This window comes from Phodopus roborovskii, unplaced genomic scaffold, assembly GCF_943737965.1.
Source record: "Phodopus roborovskii unplaced genomic scaffold, PHOROB, whole genome shotgun sequence".
NCBI classification, from domain to species: domain Eukaryota; kingdom Metazoa; phylum Chordata; class Mammalia; order Rodentia; family Cricetidae; genus Phodopus; species Phodopus roborovskii.
In genome coordinates this window covers 23086540-23103152 of record NW_026126549.1, presented here as the reverse complement: position 1 = coordinate 23103152, position 16613 = coordinate 23086540, and positions in this window count along the sequence as shown.

The following is a 16613-nucleotide window of genomic DNA, read 5'->3' as shown; positions in this document are numbered from 1 at the left end:
ATTATTAGAGTGAAGGAGATTCTGGGAGAAGGCCTTATGGTTTATAGTATGGTCCTGTTTCAAGCTCTCTCTTTTCTGATCTGGTAAAACATGAGCAAGCAGCTTCTCACCCACCTTGCTACAGCTACAAGCTGCTGCTGTCACCATTCTTTCTCAACCATGATGCATTGTGCTTTCTCAAACTACTTTCCAAAACAGACCTCTCATTTCTTCAGATGCTGATTATTAACCACTTACTTACCATGAAGAGAAAGTAACTAATACAAACATCATTGTCATAGAGTTATAGAACCCATCATGGGGAGGAATCTACAGCAAGGCAGGTCTATACTCTCAAAATCCTGACTGAATGTCAATTCACCTTTTTTTTTTTTTTTTCTTTTTCAAAAAAGAGACATAACAAACTTTGTTTTCTCTTCCGGTGTTGTAGGCTTCCTTTTCTGCTAGAGCTTTAAGAGAAGCAGCTTGCTTCCACCAGCTTTTCTCAAAGCATAATGAGCACAGGATTTTTTTAATTTCCCTGTAGATTATAATTACTGTTGGGGTGGTTTGAATAAAAATAGCCCCCATAAGTTCGTATATTTGAATGCTTGGTCGTCAGGGAATGGCAATATTAGAATGATTAGGAGGTGTGGCCTTGATGGAATAGGTGTGGCCTTCTTGGAGGAAGTCTTGGAGGTTTCAGAAGCCCAAGCTAGGCCCAGTGTTCTTTCCTGCTGCCTATTAATTCAGATATAGAATTCTCATCTTCTCTAGCACAATATCATTTTGTGTGTTGCCATGCTTCCTACCATTGCTGATAATGGTATAAACCTCTGAAACTGTAGGCAAGCCCCAGTTAATGTTTTCCTTTATAAGTGTTGGCATAATCATGGTGTCTCTACACTGCAATAGAACATTGAGTAAGACGGTTGTTTGAGTCCATTACAGGTACATCTGACACTCACCTTCTTTCCTCGTCTTCCTCATTAAAACATATCACAGAATGAAAGAGTTGGCATGAGTGAGAAGAAACTCATCCTGGTAGCTTTTCATCATCAGATGTGTTGACAGGCCCAGGAGAGCCCAGGAGGTACTAGCTGGTGTTCAACTGTGGAAGGAGACTACAAAGGGACCTAAAGGTTTACCACGCAAAAGGGGTAATGAACAAATTCATTTGACCTTGGTTTCTAGTGAAATCTAACAGTGTGTTTGAACTTCAAAGAGCACTGTGACCCCCATGATCCATAAGACAGAATCCATCTTGGACCCAAGAAGCATAACACAGATGTGCTGAATACTCCACAGGCTCTTCAGGCCCTTTATGCAAAGACATAAACCATGATATCAAATCAAAACATAACGTGGGTGGCTAACATGCAAAATGTTGACAATACTAAATGTTGGCAATGATGAACAGCAAATGGAACATGTAGATAGAAGTTTCTGTCCCATCTGGTCCCACAGCTGTTTAGTCCCAAATAAACACACAGAGGCTTATATTAATTATAAACTATTTGGCCAATGGCTCAGGCTTCTTATTGGCTAGCTGCCTCTTAATTATTAACCCATTTCTATTAATCTGTGTATCTCCATGTGATTTTGGCTTACCAGTGATGCCTGGGTCTCTTGATTCCTCAGTAGGTACACAGTGTCTCTTTTACTCCATCTACTACTTTCCTCTATTCCTGTTTGGATTTTCTGCCTCGCTAAATCCCATCTGTCCATTGGCCAGAACAACTTTATTCATAACCAATAGGAGAAACATATTCACAGCAAACAAAGGACATCTCCCTCATACTGCTGTATTAATAGTGGATGGGCAACAATGGAATGGTCACTTTAGAAAACAGTTTGACTTTTTTCTTTTTTTTTTTTTTTTTTACAAAGATAAATATAAGGCCGGGCATTGGTGGCACACATTTAATTCCAACACTCGGGAGGCAGAGGCAGGTGAATCTCTGTGAGTTTGAGGCCAGCCTAATCTACAGAGCGTGTTCCAGGACTGGCTCTAAAAAAAAAAAAAAATACAGAGAAACCCTGTCTCAAAAAAACCAATAATGAATATATATATATGGAAACTACACACATAATTCTATTCTTAGATATTTACTCAAGATAAATGAAAATACATATTCATATATCACATGTGCTTGTACATGAAAATTCACAACAATGTTGTTTATGATAACCTCAAAACAGAAGCATCACAAATGACCACCAGCAGACGAATATATAAAAACAATGGTGCATAGGACAATGGAACATTTACAACATTAAAAGGGAATAAGATACAAAAATATGCTAATGAATGAATTTCAATTTGAAATATTAACATTGAATGAAAAGAGCTCAACACAGAAGACTATACTTAGTAAACTCTAGGAGAGGGAAATCTAATTGGCAGAGTCAAAAAGTAGATCTGTGGTTACCTGAAGGGGACTATCTGGAAGTAATAAGTGACTAGAAATGGCAGAGAAGAACTTGGTAGGCATGTCCTCTACTTTGACTGTAATGGTTTGAGTACATAAGTTTGTTGAAACTCACCCGAATTTTGACACAGTTTATTATATGTTGAACATATTTTATAAACTTTACTGCACAAGCTTCCACTGCTAGCTGAGCATCTGATGACAGCTGATGACTTCTGAGGGAAGGAGAATCATCTTTCTTTAAAAGTGTGGCCCCTAGCAAGGCAACAACGCTCCAGTGGATGGCCCTGAATCCATAAATGCATGGGCAGCACGAATAGCTACCAGTGGGTTATGAAAGAAAAGCAAGGACACAGAGTTGGGAGGAAATGGAAGGTAGGGGTGGATTCAAGAGGAGTTTGATGGAGGAGTGGGGGTGGTGAATATGCTCAAAATGTATTGTATGCATGGCATGAATGACATTTTTAAAAAAAATAATAAAAATTGTCTATTTAAAAACAGAGCTTATTTTAAAGGGAAATTCTGAGTCTCATGGTCCTGGTACCAAATTAGAGCATATTAAATATAAAGTAGGCCTTAAAATTCTATTAGTTACCACAGCTAACAGAGATCAAGAGCCAGAGGGATTAAGATTTATTAGTTAAATAAAATCCTGAGGATAGAGAAAAAGTTAGCTTTTGGCTCATAGAAGCTGATTAGTCATGTAGGGAGTATAGGTTTTCCCGCCGCCTGGTCTTGTCCCACCGCTGCACCAGCCCCAAATAACACACAGAGACTCTGTATTTGATAAAATGCTGTTAGCTAGGTACTAGATTTTTATCGGCTAGCTCTGTTTTAATTATTAACCCATTTCTACGTATTTCCACGTGGTCTTACCGAGAGCGGAGGAATGGCAGTTCTGTTCTCTCCAGACTCCCCATGCTGACTCCTCCTTCCTACTTCCTATTTCCTCCTTATCTCCTAGCCCCTCCTATCATCCTTTCCTATTGGCCAACAGTGCTTTATTCATTAACCAGTATGAGAAACATAAACAGAATGACATCTCCCATCATCTCCTCTTTTTTGTCTAAAATAAAAAGAAGGGTTTTAAGCTTAACATAGGAAAATATATAACACAACAGTTATCAAGTAAGAATCACAGTTAACAATATTTAGTCCATTAACATTTAGCAAGACTAAAAGAAACTATTAGGGTCAAGATGGAGAGTCTGGGGAGAAGGTAGAACTGCCAGCCGCCTCTCGCTGGTAAGACCACGTGGAAATACATAGAAATGGGTTAATAATTAAGACAGAGCTAGCCGATAAGAAACTAGTAACTGGCCAACACCATAATATCAAATACAGAGTCTCAGTGTGTTATTTGGGGCTGGCGCAGCGGTGGGACAAGACCAGGCGGTGGCAGGCAGAAAAACCTTACTCCTTACATAGTCATTGCTACAGTGATGTTTTATAAAGTGTTCATTATTACTCAAAATAGTTCATTATTTCATCAAAATACTTAAAACATTAACTGCTAGACAATTATTTAAACAGTCTTGTGGAAATTGCATTTGAGTAAAATTCAGCCAAATCCTTTTGATGTAAACTCTTAATGCATTTTTCATCTAAAAGGGTTCATTAAAAATAAATAGATTGGTAAGCCTATTGGTGGCTTTTTTATTTTTTTGAGAGTTTTGAAATCAAGGCTCAATGAAATTTTTTCCTATTAATAGTTGATAATTAAATATCAACATCAGATGAATAAACTTGTACTCTTAAAACTAAAATGAATAATATATATAGTTCAGACCCCTACTCTCTTTCTATACTTCTTAAGTATCTGAAATATTATAATTAAATCTTGAAATTCTAGATGGACTGAATATAGATAAATATTAATCGGTACAATTGATTACCTCTCTGGCAGGTTGATCAAGAAGTAGTTCCAGTTATTAAAATTAATAATTTGAAACAAAATGTTTTATTTCAGAGCCAACAGCACCAAGAAGTTCACAACACACAGTATTTTGCCTGGGAGATTAAAAGCTAGTACATGTCTGTGTTCAGAATTTGCAGAATTCCAAAGTAGCTGAGTCTAAGGCACAAGCATGTGCATGGTTTACTTTTCCTCTGTCTCAAAACAATGAGTCCATCTGGCCAATGTGGCTGGAGCTCTCCACCCCTGTCTCCGTTCTCAGTCTTCAGTTCTCTAGTTTGTCCTCTCACACAGCAGTGCTTACAGCTCCATAGTTTTCTTTCCTTTCATTTTAAAAATGATACTATCACTAAATTACTAATAACAATAATAATGTTCAGTAGTTTCAACTGGCTTCCTAACTTGCAGTGCAGTCCTATTTATAACAAGGCTCGGACAAGTGAGAGAGAGGTACCCTTAAGCTCTGATATATTTTAGAAGACTGACACCACAGAGTCCATCATGGAGTGCAGGCCTCTACCTATTTAGGAAGTCATCTTCAGGTCCTCTCTCCTCTCTTACTCATTCCTCCCACTGGCAAGTATTCTACAGGTAGACACTTAAGACCCACCTTTCAGGCAAAACATCCTGGAATCATGCCAGGAACTCTTCTTAATCCTCATAGTAAGTACAGATTTGGAAAATTGTTGTAACAAAAATCTTTCAAGTTGCTACTTAATCCCTACATTGCTAATGTAACTTTTGTATTTCTATGTAAAAGTGCAGCTGTATGAACACCTGGCATTATGCATGATGAATAACCATGATTTCCCCCACATCAAGGCACACATTAAATCCAATGAGTATTTTATAAATAAATATCTTTTTGCAGGACAGAATTCTAGATACTGAGGAAGTTACAGAAAAACAGGGATGTCTTGAGCCTGGAGCATATATACCAACTATCCAGAAATAGTGCCTCAAAAGAACAGAGGTAAGGCTTAAATGCAAAGGGGTGGCTCTCCATCTTAGTTATACAAAGAATGCACATGGAGAACAAACAAACAAAAACACACTAGTTTGATTGCAACTGATCTAAAATAATTTATTGGAATAAAAGACAAAGCATTCAGAGATTTTACATTTGTGTGTGTGTGTGTGTGTGTGTGTGTGTGTGTGTGTGTATCCTTGGCATCTTTGAAGATACAGCTGAGGGGCAGAAACACTAAAACAAAAAAGTACAATCGGCCCCCCCTAAGCCTACTCACTGTGAAAAGTGAGCCTAGATTAGAGCCTCCTCTGACAAGGAAGTGGGGCTTTCGAACCACAGTTTATCTTTGCCTCCCCCTAAGTTTTCAAAAGAAATTCTAGTTATCTTTTTCAAACACTCACATCACCAGCTGCTCTATTAGTATTTCCAAGAGAATACTGAGATTCCAAACTGCTCATTAAAGGCTTTGGCAGGTGGCAGTAAACAAGCTTAGAATTAGAAAAGAACTCTTTCCTGTGTCTGGCATAGAGGGAAGTGGATGATATTCACAGCCACAGAGGGCTGCTTCTCTCAGGGATATCTGGGATGAGTGATTGTGTAGGAGATCATTGAGTCCATGTTGTCCAGGAGTTCCTTCCAGGTCATTCCTACCCTGTCCCTTCCACATTAGGTAACATTAACCTGTGGAAGGGAAATTCAACTAAAGGTTTTTTTTTTTGGGAGGGGTGTTTATTTGTTTGTTTTGTTTTATCACCCAACAGCAAGCACCAAGGATTAATAGAATAGCCTTTTTGAGCTCTGACCTTCTGAAACTACTTATATTTTTGGAAACCAGATATATTTGGGGGGTGTAGAGAAGTAGATATGTTGTCATTCTTCATTCTGATTAGTTCAACATGCTAAGACCATGTTGCTTAACACCCCAAATCATCTATATAATGGTCATCCGAGAAACTTGTAAAAAATGTAACCCTTTGTGTCTCACCCCAAAGTACCCTAGATCAGATATACTCTGGGGGTGCAGAGCTGGAATAAGCTCCTGTAGTGATTCTTTTGCCCCTAGGAGTGTGACCACACCTAGTTCGATAGAATGAGTTCCACTCTTGGCACCAACAGACCTCAGTTTGAGCTCTCTACCACTTACCAGCAGCAAGACATTTGGCAACTCAGTCTCTCTGAAGCCCCACTCTTCTCCCTCCTCCCCTCTTCCTTCCTAATCAACAGTAGAGGACAAAGGAAAGCAAATGCCTGCTGTTTAAAACGTATAGCCCTTTGTCTTTGTTCTCCTCAGCTCAGGCAGTATCAGGAAGCAAATTTCCCAGGTTGGCGAAAAATTTCCAGTATTGATGACTTCACTCTCAGCTTCTTAGGTACCACTTTTGTCTTCTAATTCCAGCCTTAGCGTAGTGCATTTGTTGCTTTTATTGAGTACCTGTTATATGCAGCAAAGATGTGGAGATGAACCTGAGATTCACAGTCATACCCTTTCAAACACAAACGCTGCCTTCCTTTCTGTATTTGAGTCATGACTTCTCTCCCTGACTGCTGGGTTTTCCTCCATTCTGTACATGGAAGAGATGGAAAAGGAGACAAGGGTTTCTTTATACTTCCTCATTTCTCTGCCAGAAAGACCTGGACATTTGTAAAACTAGTCACTATCCACTGACCATTTTTGTTAAAGGTCGGGTACTTTCTCAGCATGTTAAATTCATTACTCGTTAATCTTCATGTTTGGCTTCCAAGAGAGCAAACTGAGATGTAAAAAGGGAAATAACCCACCCGAACTCCAAGATTGTATAGTTAGAAAGTGAATCCAAGTAGTTTCACAGCCCCACAGCCCCTGTTTCCTCTTAGAAATGAGGACTTGGCCTTTGTTCTAGGATTAGATGTTTTTTTCTCAGCCACCTGAGCTCCCTTGAATGAGGAGAATTTGTCTCTTATAAGTGAAAACAAAACTGCTCAAGGTCTACCTAAAGTAGAAGAAGAGTTAGTTCCAAGGTCTACTTCCTTAGGACAGTAGCCTACAAGCTGAGTTTGGGCCATCCATAGTGTGTAGGATGGAATTACTAATCAGCCCTCATTATCACACACACACACACACACACACACACACACACACACACACACACACACACATACACACAATGTGACAAGGCTATTCTTGAAGAGAAGCAGTGTAGGAAACAAGGCTTGGGGTTCAGACTGAAAAGGAGAAGAACAATGACAACAGGGGCTGGGGGAGACTCAGGAGAAGGGGAAAGAACAATAAAACCAAGAACTGGATCAGCCCTTGATTGCTAGTCCTTGGGGCATTGGACTGGACACAGCAGGGGGCAACTGGACAAAATGTTTAGGGTCAAGGAATTTATGAGAGTCACAAGCATTGGCTTCTTTAGTTAGAGCTAAGAGCAACACATAGAGAGATGCTTGGTGGAGGGCTGGACAAGATAGGGCAGTATTTGAGAACTTTTCAAGCAAACATATCATGGGACTAAACAGTGGATCATAGGGCTGAAGGAGACTGCAAGGAGGTAGGTAGGGCAGGAGACTCCAAAAATCCCTAGGGCTGGTAAGATGGCTCAGAGAGTAAAGGTGCTTGCCACAGGAGCCAGGAACCCACGGGAAAGTGGAAAGAGTGAACCAGCTCCACAAAATTATCCTCTGACCTCCACACAAATAAATGTCATTCCCCCCAATTATAATAAATGAATAACTTTAAAAATCAAGAACAGGAATGTCTGGAATGCACAACATAGTGCAAAACAGCAAAGCGGGTCCATATGGTGCCATGTTCTGCAGCCACAAAAAAATTATACTTTGGAAAGATATTTAACAACATGAAATATCCCCATAAAATATCAAAAGGGAAAGAAGAACAGAGAACTACATGATATGATTCCAATTTCCTTGCAAATGTGTGCCTATTTGTACTGGCAAGAAACACACTAGAAGGTGCATGACTTTCAAATATTATTTCCTGTGTGTTCCAAAACTTCTGAAACAAATGTTACTTTTATGATGATAAAAAGTAGTTCAGAAGTCTTGCAGCTTTGATTAAGTGGTGAGTTGCACTGGGCTTTTATTCCTTCCTTTCCTATCAAGGAACTGAGAAACAGAAGCTTTCTCCAGTGTGTTCTTTTCCCATGAGTCTCCACAGGAAGTGTGATAGGTGGGGAAAAAGGAGGGAAAATGTAAAGTTGCTTCAAGACTTGAATGGAACTCAGGAGGTGGTGATTCAATGCCTTTAATCCTAGCACAGGCAGAGGCAAGTGGATCTCTATGAGCTGGAGGCCAGCCTGGTCTACAAAGCGAGTTCCAGTGTTACACAGGGAAACCCTGTCTTGAAAAGCCAAACAAAACAAAACAAAAGACTTAAATGGAGATAGGAAGAAACACACAAGGAAAACCACATTCCTGGTGATGTGGATTTGGCCCTGCCAGAGATAGAGTCTGCCTGCATAGACTACAATACCGATGTGGGGTACAATCTAGAATTTGGGAGATAGAAAGGGTTTCAGTGAGGACGTGTTGCTTTGGTCTGGAGTCAAAGATCACTGGCTCAAATCAGGGAAGCTAGGGGTATGCAAGTCAAAGGGATAAGAAAGGGATAAGATGGTTTTGTCTAGCTCATGGATGGGGAGAAGCTTCCAAGAGCCCCAAACCAATAGAATGACTACAACAGCTTCTATTCTTTGTAGTCTACCAGGCCACAGCTCTCAGAAATTTAGGGACAAGAACTGGGAGGCTTGGAGATTCAAGATGCAGGATGGGGAGAACAGAATGCCTGTCCCTCTCTCCAGTAGGATAAGACCACATGGAAATACTTAGAGTAATAGAAATGGGCTAATATTTAAGACAGAGCTAGCCAATAAGAAATGCTAGTAACAGGCTAACAGCTTTATATCTAATACAGAGTCTTTGTGTGTTATTTGGGGCTGACGTGGCTGTGGGACCAGGCGGGCGGAAATAACATGCTCATAACAAAATGGGGCTGAATGTGGACCTGAGAACTTCCACTTAAAACTTAACAAAAGCTTAAAAAATGGTTTTAGAATCAAAACAACAAAGACAAGCAAGGCTTCTTGGTAGCAGCAATTTTCTTGGTTGGGTCCTGTTTTGCTAGAGACAAGCAGAGATGTGCGCAGCTCCTTTAAGGGAGGTCTCCTAACTCAGCATAAGCAGCAACCCCGCCCCCCTGCAAGGCTTTAAGAGAATTCTGCTAACAACTGAATGGTGTATTTGAGAGCTGGCAATGGCAGTGACCACATCTCCAAGCCGGGAGCATGCTGCTGGATGGCAGCATAGAGCAAGTCAGTGAGCACAGCTCTCAGTTCTGGCGGTAAAAGTACCCTCTACCATCTTTGATAGAGGGTGGCTAATACAGCTGTGACTTTCATTTTAGCAATGTCTTTGTTTACCAGATAAAGACTCATGAACAGAAAAAGATAAAGATTTACACTGAAGACAGATTCAGATTAAGAAAAACTGCTTAAGGTTTACAGTGTGTTTTAAAATAAACATGGGCTTGGAAGAGAAAAAGAAACAGGACAAAATGGTTTAAAAAAAGAATAATAAAAAGAGAGTATTTGGGTGTGGTGGCATATGCCTTTAATTCCAGTACTCAGGAGGCAGAGGCAAACAGATCTCTGTGGTTTCAAAGTGAACCTGGTACACAGAGTTAATTCCAGGATAGAGAAAAATTATACAAAGAAACCCTGTCTCAAAAAAAAATGAAAAAATAGAAGTAGAAGAAGTAGAATAATAAAAAAGCCATGTACAGATGGAAAGCACAGAAAGAGTCCAGACACTATATGCTGTTCTGTTATCTTTGTATTGTTTGACTGCTGAGGGAATAGCAACAACTGTTAAAACAAATGCTGCTGAATTAATCCAATTTATATATTTTAAAAATGCTTTGACTTCATAATTTAAGTCCAAGGACAGGTTACTGGGGAAAAGGATTTCTATTTTTGTTTCCACAGAAAAGGAAAAGCTGTGGATTCCTTCCAGACTAATGTGGTTTGATCAAGCAAGACTCCCTGAAACAGTATCCCAGGTGATCCAACAATCAAAAAAAGCTGTGACATTACAGCCTTGCAGACCACTACAGCCAGGATTTCTTTGTCTTCTTAGGATCCCCCATGACAGCGCCCTCTACCAGCAAGAAGCAGTTTGGAAAGAATGACGCCCAAATTTCCAAATATTGTTTATAAATGTTTGTTTTCATTTAAATGGGTTGGTTATAAATGGTTAATGATTAAAACCAACTCTTTAAAGGTAAAAAAGGGGATTATGGTCTAGAATGAATACTTTGTTTTGGAATGGATTTTCATTTATTGATACGAATTTAAGGTCAATTTTGTGATATGTGTATTTCTCCTCTTGATTGGGTATTGTCTTTATATAGCTAATTTAAAAATGTAATGTATAATTTAGTACAGATTATAGATAGCTACCTATGGTAGTCAAACTTAGAGTTAAGTTAGTTAGGTTTTCAAGATATATTTGAGATGAATAGGCATTCTTCAAACCTTTCAAAGATCTACAGAATATGACATTTAAAATGGTTTAGGGTTTTTCTTGACAGTGAGACATAACTGCTCCTGGCAACACCACCTGCATCAGAAGGGAAGATAAACATCGAAGAAAAGCATTATGAAGTTGCTTTCAATATGGCAAGACATTTGGGCAAGATACCGCTCTTGTCTGGACTGTTTGACTTTATGATGTATAAACTGGACATGCAGGATCCACAGAAAAGTGACTGCTGATACAAGATGGGCATTGCTACAGGTTTCCTGCTTCATGGAAGAGTCTGCCCAACATTCTAGAGGACACAGAGAAAAGTGACTGACAAATTGCCAATACAGGTGGACAGTTTAAAGTTTCTTCCTTTGCTGAGGAGTCTGCCAGACACAATATGGCCTATAGGCTGAAGATGGAACATTACAGAAGAACTTCAGGTGACTGACCAGATGAGTTGTCTCTGCCATTTCTAGAATTTATATATTATCCTTCTGTGGTCTTTGATGGAGTTGAAGACAGATAGTTATGGTTATAGTTTTCCTTAGCTAGGATTAAAGATAAGTTACATATAGGACTTTAGACTCACAAAGATAGGATAGATGATAGAATATTTTCTTTAAATTTTACTAAATGTTAATGGACTGAACATTATTAACTGTGGTTCTTATTTGATAACTGTTTTGTTAATATATTTTACTATGTTAAAGTTAAAACCCTTTTTATTTTAGACAGAAAAGAGGAGATGATGGGAGATGTCATTCTGTAAATATGTTTCTCTTATTGGTTAATGAATAAAGCACTGTTGGCCAATAGGAAAGCAAGATAGGCAGGACTTGGAAACTAGGAGAGGAGAGGAAGAGGAAGGGAGGAGATTCAACATGTAGGACTGAAAGAGAGCAGAACACCGGTCCCTCTCTCTGGTAAGATAAGACCACGTGGATATCCTTAGATTGATAGAAATGGGTTAATATTTAAGACAGAGCTATAGAGCTAGCCGATAAGAAACTGGTAACTTACCAACAGCTTTATAAAAAAACAAAAAACAAAACAAAACAAACAAACAAACAAAAAAAAAAAACCGAACTGGAAAAGAACTGGAAGGCTTGCAGATCCCTTTACCGTTGCTATTCACCAGTTCTACAGGAGGTATCATTCTTGAGAGATGAAGAAAGAAGAAGGGGGAGGAGGAGGGGAGATCTTCATGATTCCAAAGCCGGGGAGAGAGGGACATTATTTGCTGCCAGAATCGATAAGCTCTGGGACAATAAAAGACTGTGGGCAGATTAAGGAAGTCCATGGATTCCCGAATAAAAGAGTAAAAGATATTACTTGGGGAGCACTCACACACTAAAGGTAAATAGCTTCTGTGGCCTTCTGCCCTTGGAAGTACAGGATGCTGCGATGCAGGATGATGGTCAGGTCTCAGACCATCACTCCAAGAGAGAGTGAGAAAGACCCCTCCTCTTCCTTATAAGGGATCACGTCAGGACACTGAAGCCATACCCTAAGACTTGGAAACTGTTGGTGGAAACAAATTCCCACTACAAAAGACCCTGTCTCAAAAAACAAAAACCAAGGTGGGTAACACCTGAGCAAAGATACTCAAGGTTCACCACTGATTTATACACCACCCAAACACACACACACACACACACACACACACACACACACACACACACACACACACTGAGTAGCATGTTGAGACTTCAATAGGCTGAGATTAGACTCCCCTATGTTAGTCCCCTGAACACTGATGGTTGTAGCATAGGCAAAAGCATTTATTCAATAAGCGTGTATTAAAGGCCAGTGGTGCATATAACCAAGAGGCACAAAATGAGTGTTTGTCAAATAGAACTGTGTGACTATGAGCATCATCTTATTGCAGTAAGGAGCAGAGAGGAGGACAGTGTGACAGGAACTAGATCCTCCCACCATCTTGTGTAAGAACTCCTGGGTTGGTGACCTCTGTCCTGAACTATAGCAAGCTGGCTTGTCACTGAGCTGTCACATGGGGCAGGAGCAAATGCCTTGCTGAGGTCTCGGGTCGATTACATCTATTGCTTGTATGTTATCTACATAGCCTGTCACTCTATCATAGAAGGAAATTAAATTGGCCCAAGTTGATTTACTCCTTGCAGTTACATAGGCCTTGCCCACTCTGGCTGACTACACATTGATTGCTTGATGATTTGCTCTAGCGCCTTCTCCAGAAGCCAGGTTAAGCTCATGGGGTTATAAGGAATGTGGTCATCTTTTCCTAAGAGCTGAGAAGCATCGTGACTGCAAACTGTGAAGCTTCAGAGGTAACACCCTCTCTCTCTGCAAATGCTCACCATAATTGCTGCTTCCTCCCCAGTGGCTGCTGGCAATTCCCTGTGTCCATTCAGCTGAGTGCCACAAGTCCCTGTGGCTTTAATTTCAGTCAACTTTTTGCAAAGGGTGTTCTGGTTTATTTTAGGCAGACTAGCCCCAACCACATTGTGTGGTTGTAGAACAGAGACTCCATGGCTAGAACACAGTTAAACACAAAGAAAGACAAAGAAATATCCAACTATACCTAGCAGCAGCCTTGGGTGGGGCTTAAAGAAGATCAGAAGTCATGAGAATTACTGGGAACTGGTTCCCTGGGAGACAATATGTCTGGCTGTGGTTGCTCTCAGAGTACAACCCACAGACCTTACATCAAAATGTAATACCTTTTTGTAAAGACAGAAGTAAAAGTAGACATTAAAACCTCTGCTATTTTGAATCCCTTTGTTATCCATTCACCCTCTTTGCCCACCAGGAACAGTGCTTTCCTGGCTCCTCTATTGTGTGATGTAAATGCAAATACTTCTGGTAATACCTTACCAAACACTGTTTGGACACTCAGCCCCGCGCCTGCTTCATCTGGGCACTGTTTAGTTCCTCTATGACCCATTCTTTGCCTCCTCCCTCTTGTTCTCTTCTCAACTTCCACCAGATTTCACCCTCTTTCCTGTAGCTCCCTGAATACTCCCTTATCTTGTTGCTCTTCCTGTCTTTTCTACCTTCTGGTGTTTTCTTGAGTTTCCCAAGCTACTTAGTCAGAGGGCACCTGTTTTGGCCCTGTATTTCTTTACCTGTTTGAGATTTACACTCTGTTGGGTAGAATAAACTTCTCAGGGACTACATGATTTTTAGGGTGTTCTCTCTGGGTCTCTCCCTCCTCCTCCAACTTCTACTTAGGGTAACAGTTTTGTGTTGTTCTCTCTCTCTCTCTCTCTCTCTCTCTCTCTCTCTCTCTCTCTCTCTCTCACACACACACACACACACACACACACGAGTCAAGACCCCAAAACTGCATTTCTTTGAAGATCTCTTTTCCCAAACCAGCCCATAAATGTTTATATTTTTGTACACTTTGCACACATTTGAAGAAATCATTGAACTCTTTCTCCCCAAAGGAACCAAGAAATTCCAACAAAAGTCTCAATTTCTATTTAAATTTTCTTCCTTCCCAATCTTCTTCCCTGCCTCTCCACCCCAACTTCCCATATATGTAATCCCCATACCTGTTTCTCTTTCATCTTTCTGGTCCCGGGCACATGAAACCATCCACGAAAACCGAGGCATATTAAAAGCTTTGTCTACTTTTCAATGCCCTCTCCCAGCCTGCTGTCTGGACTTTCTCAGTTAGTGTTGTCCTCTGGTGAAATTTCTCATCCCTGAAGATAGGGGGTCATAATTAACTCACTAAGCTCCATTTGTGTCTTGGACCACAAGCTTGAAATCACTTATGAGGCCTCTGAACAGCTGAGGTAAGGGTGAATAAATTGTGATGACCTAAGAGGAAAACTATCATCTTTACCACCCAGGCAGGTAAGTTCTGAGTGGCTTCAGGGGTTCAGGTAGTGGTCCTTGGTGTTCTGAGAAGTAGCAGAAGTCAAGAAGTGTGGGGGTATGGGCAAGTTCCATAAATAACATTGAGCTAGAGAAGTCGTTCTCAACTTGTGAGTCTCAACCCCTTTGGGGGTCACCTCAGACCATCCATAAGAAAATACAGACATTTGCATTACGGTTCATAACAGTAGCAAAATTACAGCTAGGAAGTAACAATGCAAATAATTTTATAGTTGGGGGTTACCACCACGTGAGGAACTGCATAAAGGGTCACAGCAAACCTCTGGGCTAGATGCTTTCCCTGACTTACTCCAATAATAGATTACATAAAGATGAGGGAGGCCCAGTTGGCAACGTGAGTCAAGCCCTGCAGCTATGGTGTGAATGTGTTCCTTCAGAAACTCTGGGTCTTTAAATGGTGAATGGGCCAGCCAGGACTTTTCCTTTGTTATTGCAATTTGGGGCTTTGTAAAAGGTGCTTCTTACAAGTAATCCACATATATATATATGTATGTATGTATGTATGTATGTATGTATGTATATGGCAAAATCTTCCACTTTCACTCTACAAATCAAAGCTACTTTGAGATTCCCTCTTACTCCAGTCAGAATAGCTATAAACAAATGAATAAATAGATGATATAGACTGGAAAAGGGTGAGGGTAAAGGATCTTTATTCACTTTTATTGGGACTGTAAATTAGTTCTGTGTATTAGTTACTTTTCTATAGCTGCAACAAAACACCATGATCAAGGCCATTCAAAAGAAAGCATGAATCGTGTCCATGGTTTCAGGGGTCAGAGTCCATAGTTTCAGGGGTCAGAGTCCATGGCTGTGGAATAAAGTTACATCTGAGAGTTCACATCTTGATCCATAACCACTAGGCAGAGAAAAAGCACTGGAAGTCGCCTGAGACTTTTGAAATCTTAAAGCCCATGACATAGCTCCTTCAACAAGGCCACATCTCCTAATCCTTCTTAAACATTGCCACCAACTGGTGACCTACTATTCAAACCACCACATTTAGCCACTATGGAAAACAGTGTGGAGGTTACTTGAAAAAAGTAAAAGTAGAATTTCTGTATGATCCAGTTATACCACTTTTGCATATTTACATCCAAGATGCTGAACCAACCTAGATGTCCACCAACTAATGAAGTGATAGACACTTCACACCACACACACACACAGAGAGAGAGAGAGAGAGAAAGAGAGAGGGGGGAGGTTATTTAGTCATGACAAAATGAATTGTGTTATTTGCAAGAAAACTCATGGAACTGAAGGACATCATACTAAGGGAATAAGCCTGATACATAAACATGAATAATGCATGTTTTTTTTCATGTGTGGAAGCTGGGGCCAGGGGAGATGGTTCAGGAGATGAAGGAGCTTGCTATGCAAACCTAATCACTTGAGTCTGTTTCCTAGATTCCACTGTTGTCCTCCAATCTCTGTAGATATGCTATAGCAGGCATGCTATGGCATGCTGAAGCATGCTGAGGCATATGGATGTCTATACTCATACACACAAACACAAATAATAATAATAATAAATGATAATAGTAATAATCTGAACATAGACGAACTACCAGGGAAGAAAGAGGCATGGGTGGGAAGTAAGAGAGAGCAGACATAGTCTAAGCATCATCTGTTCATGTAAGGAAATGTCCTGAGACCTTATAATTAATATGTAATAATAATAGAGGCCTGTACAATGTTTGGCTAGCTTGCCCTTTCACTTTCTATCATGTGAAGACACAATGCCTCTCTCTTGTGGAGGACACAGTATTGAGGAGCCATCTTGAAGGTAGACAGCAGCCCTTGCAAGACAACCGCTTCCACCACAGCCTTGAACTTGGGCTTCACAGCTTTCAGAATGGTTGAAAACTAAATTTTTATTTTTAAAAATCACCCAGTCCATGGTATTCTG